This window comes from Bubalus kerabau, chromosome 2 (assembly GCF_029407905.1).
Source record: "Bubalus kerabau isolate K-KA32 ecotype Philippines breed swamp buffalo chromosome 2, PCC_UOA_SB_1v2, whole genome shotgun sequence".
In the NCBI taxonomy this organism is placed as follows: domain Eukaryota; kingdom Metazoa; phylum Chordata; class Mammalia; order Artiodactyla; family Bovidae; genus Bubalus; species Bubalus kerabau.
This window is the reverse complement of record NC_073625.1, coordinates 110,647,058-110,652,946: the sequence shown is the minus strand read 5'-3', so window position 1 is coordinate 110,652,946 and position 5,889 is coordinate 110,647,058.

Here is a 5,889-nt window from a genome sequence, read left to right as displayed (position 1 = left end):
AATCTGTGGAAGGATCAAGCTGACCAAAATGCCTGGAGGTACCTTCTCTGCCAATGTGGGATGTGTGAGATCTTGTGGCTTGTGAACACAGGATTTTCTTCCTCTCAGGACCAAACCTGAGATCCTTTACCGACTATCACATTCTCAAAATCCTCCGAGTACTCTCAACAGGTGGTTGGCACATCTCTCCTTTCTCCTCACATAAAATTTGGTTAGTGTAACCTTTTCCTTTGTCGTGCCATTCTGCCATCTTAAAATGTTCCCCTCTTTTCAGTCAACTCAGTGTCTTTTAGTATTTGTCAAACACATGTACTATTTCTGGGCTAACTCCTTATTCTCATCTTTCCTTTTTCCCTGTATCCCTCAGCACTGGGACACAGAGTGGGGTAGCTTTGTACTAATTCAGTAACATCTCACTGGTCTGTCTGCCTCTTACTAAGAGAGTCATCCCACTGATCCAAGCATAGTGTCATTTTCATAAAGAATTACCTCTTTGGGTCATTTTCTCACTTAAAAACAGAAGAGACCCCAGTGTCTACAGGCAAGGCTTCAGAGCTTACTTTCCATATTCCAGTTATCTCCTCATGTAAACATCCTCAGTTGTTTCTATCGTCCTTCACATGGCAGTCTCCAGGAGCACACGTGGACACACTAAATGTCAATAAATGGTGTCCAAGACTTTAGATTTGATCTGATTCTAAATATGTATGGTGGAGTAATTACTGTTCATTCAAGGATGTTAAGGGAGCCCAGAATCAGCTCTTGTGAGTAACACTATTACAAGTGTTAATCGCTCTTTGTGACCCCATGGACTGTAGCCAGCCAGGCTACAGTTTTCCAGGCAAGAATACTGGAGTGGGTTGCCATTTCCTTCTCCAGGGGATCTTCCCAACCCAGGGATTGAGCCTGGGTCTCCTGCATTGCAAGATTTTTTTACCATCTGAGCCACCAGGGAAGCTCCAATTTTGGGCTTCGAGGAAGCCCAATTTGCACTATTCTAAAATCCCCAGATCTTTTAAGAGAAATATTGGGACATTAGAATCCAAGAGACTGATATCAGGACCAGGATGGTTTACAGTCTCCATAAACAGTTCAGTTTTGACTTGTGACAGTTAGGGTAACAGTTGCATACAAAAATCAGACTCTGCAGAGTTACTTTTAAAAAGAAAAAAAATGAGATCTAACACCTAAGACTTACAGAGCAGGTTATGCTTTCAGTTCAGTTACTCAGTTGTGTCCAATTCTTTGTGACCCCATGGACTGCAGGATGCCAAGCTTCCCTGTCCATCACCAGCTCCCAGAGCTTACTCAAACTCATGTCCATTGAGTCGGTGATGCCATCCAACCATCTCATCCTCTGTCATCCCCTTCTCCTCCTGCCTTCAATCTTTCCCAGCAGCAGGGTCTTTTCCAATGAGTCAGTTCTTTGAATCAGGTGACAAAAGTATTGGAGCTTCAGCTTTAGCATCAGTCCTCCCAATGAATATTCAGGACCGATTACCTTTAGGATTGACTGGCTGGATCTCCTTGCACTCCAAGGGATTCTCAAGAGTCTTCTCCAACACCACAGTTCAAAAGCATCAACTCTTTGGCGCTCAGTTGTCTTTATAGTCCAACTCTCACATACATACATGACTATTGGGAAAACCATAGCTTTGACTGGACGGGCCTTTGTTGGCAAAGTAATATCTCTGCTTTTTAATATGCTGTCTAGGTTGGTCATAGCTTTTCTTCCAAGGAGCAAGTATCTTAATTTCATGGCTGCAGTTACCATCTGCAGTGATTTTGGAGCCCCAAAAAATAAAGTCTCTGTTTCCAGTTTCCCCATCTATTTGCCATGAAGTGATGGGACCAGATGCCATGATCTTAGTTTTCTTTACAAAAGCATTATTTCATCTTATAAAAATCTCTATGAGCAAGATCTGTTTTATGGAGAGAAACTCAAGCCTCCCAGACGTTGAGTGATTTGCCTGAAGTCAGACAGATAAAGAGCAAAACCAGAACCCAAACTGGACATCAAGCTCAGGTTCCTTTCATGGCTCCATAGCAGCCTATGTGTATTTCCCCCACAGCAGTCTCTCAGCTTCCAATTCTTTCTTTACAACTTACTCATTCCCCAGGATGCCCTTCCCAGGATGTTCCCCTGAGTTCTGCAATTACCCTGCATTTCCCTGACTTCCCTTCCGTCTTAAAAGTTTTCTGCTCAGTCAGCTGAAGGCAGCCAGGAACCCAATCCCCTACACAAGTCTTCTGTGGCCATGCTGTCCAGTTCAAGCAGCTCTGCCTGTGACCTCTACAGTTGTGCTCTCTCGGGCACATCACTCTCCACCCTGGGTTTATTTTCATGTGTCTTACTTTACCAAATTGTAGGCTAACTGAGAAGAGCAAGCATGCCTGATACACCTTTGTTTGTCCCACACATAGCTGAGTGAGCACCTTTATCGATAATGTTTGGATGGTTGGTGACTGCTGGTGCATAATACTTCAATATTTCCTGTAGTAAAATTCGTCAGACCTGTCCTAAATTCTCTCATACTTTGGACCTGCCTTTATGTCATTTAGCCATCAAGATCAGTATCTATAATGGTACCTCAAGCTGGGAATACCTTGTAATAAAAAAATATAAAAAATTTTTTAAATGTTTTCTTCAGATCCTACCTCCGAGATTGGCCTCTTCCTGGTGCTTCCGCGAACGGCCAGGATTATCCCACCTCGACCTTCCTGTATCTGTTCTCTAGGAGCCCCTTCACTCCAGTGGCTTTACTGAAAGTGACTAGAGGAGTATGATGGGGACAGAAGTAGTTCTGGTGACCTTGCTCAAGGATTTGGAAACATGGAATTCTTCAGGCCTGGAAGAGACATTAGTGAAAACCACCTACTAATGACAAGGATCTCGAAGTCCTGCGTGGTGACCTGAATTATAAAGGTCAGGGCCAGAACCCAGATTTGGTGCTCTGGCTCTGGTGTTATTTTCCTTCACGAATCAGGCTCTATGCTACTGACTGGTTTGTGTGTATATACACACTATCCGTCAAAGTGCTTCTGGAAACAGAATTTATTATCAGTTAGGTCCATCTCAAGAGACTTAGTGTGATGAAGGAATGGAGGATGTCATGCTGTCAAAAGTAACCTAATGTTAATGTATGGGAAGTCTGTTGTAAGTACACCTAGAAGACAGTGGAAATATTACTGGTATTTAGCCAGGACTTTATTCTTACTGTGTTCTCCTTTTTGGCTTTCCCACGTCTCAACCAGGTTCAGGAGAAAGTAGATCCATCTAAAACTGAATTCCTCTGACATGGAGGATGAATCACTTATACAGTAAGTCCCTTACATACGAACTCCCAAGTTATGAACTGTTAACTAAAAATAAATTTTAATTCTTTTAAAATTCTTTGAAGTAACAAAATAGGTATTGTGCCAATTTTTAATTCAAAAGTGAACTTATGAGCTGTTTCACTTGTAGTTTGTAGTTTCTAGAACAAGTTATTGGTTAGATCATAAATTTTAAGTAGAAAAAAGTGTGTTTTGCACACTTACACAACTTTCTCTAAATCTTTTCTTAGGGAAATTTGCATTTTTCTCCTTAACAGTTTATTGATAGCCTTGGTCTTAACCACAAAGATTGGCACTGTGTATTAAGTATATTGTTATGCCCTTGTTCTCTAATACAATATTTACTTTGTATGTAAAAGTAAATATTGTATTGTATACAAAAGCTTACCAACTTTTTCCCAAGGAATTATCAAAAAGCATTCATTTGGACTTTAGTATTGATTTTTCAGTTGTTCCTATAAAAAAAAATTCAGCAAAATCTATTCTTGTTTGACCTATGACCTGGTAAATATGATTTACTTCACAAAACAAAAAATAAAGTCATTCTGTTTGCACTTATTAACAAGTTGCAAACTTTCAACATTGTGAACCTGCTTTCGCATGTCCAATCATGTAAGTCAGTTCATGTGTCTGGCGTACATTGTCACATGCATTCTCTACAAGTGACTGTGCTTTTGTGTACTTTACAGTACTATATAGAGTACAAGTGTACAGGATCTTTATTTCAGGATGTCCAGAAGCAAGTGTAAAAGAAGCAGTATACAGCCAATTGTGTTAGCTGGGTACCTAAGCTAACTTTGTTGGACTTAGGAACACGCTCTTAGAACGGAATTCGTTCCTATGTAGGGGACTTACTGTACACCCCAAAGCACTAAGTAAGGTTGGAGAGTGGTAATGTTTGGTTCACATTGGACTGATACTCTCCTTAAATGGCTTTATGCTAGTTTAATCTCATTTGTAAAATCTTTATGAGAAGGTTCTCATTTAAAATGAGATAGTTTCACTGAGTATGTACTAAAGAGTAAGCTGTCTTTAGCAGAAATTGATTGAAGTAATGAAAATAGCGTTCCGTGGGGCTTCCTCAGATCCCTAAAGTGGCTTTTTCTCTGTGGTATTTCTGGATCCCCTTGACATCAGAGAATTGAAAAGAAAGAAGTGGCCAACTGCTGTTTTTACATGACTTAACTTATGACTTCTCTTTCTCTGAAATTGCCTTCCATGCTCACTGGACCAGGAGTGGACCTGGTCAATTAGACATTCTCATTTGAAAATCTGGAGTTGGACAGCAAGAGTTTGACCAAGTTTCTCAAATGTGGCAGGATTTAAAGTGTTTCATTTCAGTAGCTTTAAAGATCAGATTATTCTATACAGTCTGAGAAACAGGGATACACTTTTAAATGGTTGCTTACAGAACAAAATTACAAAAGAAAATAAAGGTAGTAGACTTACAAGAATTTAAAGAAAATAAACAATAATAATAATTAAAAAAAGCCCAGGAATTGCTTCATTAAGAGTCATAATCCTTGGACACGATTAAAAAAAAGTAATAGCCAGTACAAACCTAAGAGACAGCTTATTTGTACTTTAAATAAATTATAGTAAATTATTGCTTACATTTAATAAATGTGTTAAAGGAGTTATATTTTACTTTATTAATAAAATTATTTTAAAACCAACCATCTAATTTTATAATTTCCATTTGGAGGATTTAATCTATACATGGGCATGAATAAAACAATAAACTGCCAATTTGTCAGCAATTTATGAATGGGATGATTATGCTGGTGCAGAGGTTCTCATATCCTTTTAACTGCTAATATCTGTTGTTAGACAATGTCCTGTGTGCCACAGTATTGTGCTATGTCTTACACACATCATTTCATTTAGTATCTATTCTGAGATACATACTGTTTAACAGATGAGAAAACTTGAGACCTAAAGTAATATGGCTTGGCTGTAAGTCACATGGAGGCCTCAGGGCTGAGATTCCAAGCCTGTGGTCTGCCTCCGGAGCCTACAGCTTTAGCCACTACTCTAGGCTGCTTCACAAACACTGCTCATGGGAACAACAATGTTGTCAGAGTAGGAACTAAGAGGTCTAACCCCAAAACAAAGCACTAGCAGTTTTCTAATTTCAGTACACTTGGTTCAACCATTCTGCCCTCTCATTTAGTAAAAGTTATACTCTGCAGGGCAGCTTCTTTCTCAGGCAGCAAGCTCCGGAAGCATAGAGACAAGTGTATTCTGAGCAGCTCTTGTATACTACAGCAGACATACTTGTCAGCATTACTGGGTGAGAGAACAAGGTCAGGCTGTTTCTTTAATAATTCTTATCTACTTCCTTTTTGTTAAGTTTTATTTTATTTCAAATGGCATAGAAACCATCTCTGATTTGTATTAAAACAAAATCAAACGCAACTACACATTTAGGTCCTTACTGTTTCTAGGACCCAAGGGTACAGGGGTTTCACAGATCATCTGCCTTACCTGTTTCTTTCTTCTCCTTCTCCTAGTGATCACTACAGTACTCTTATAAAGGGTTACAAGAATAAA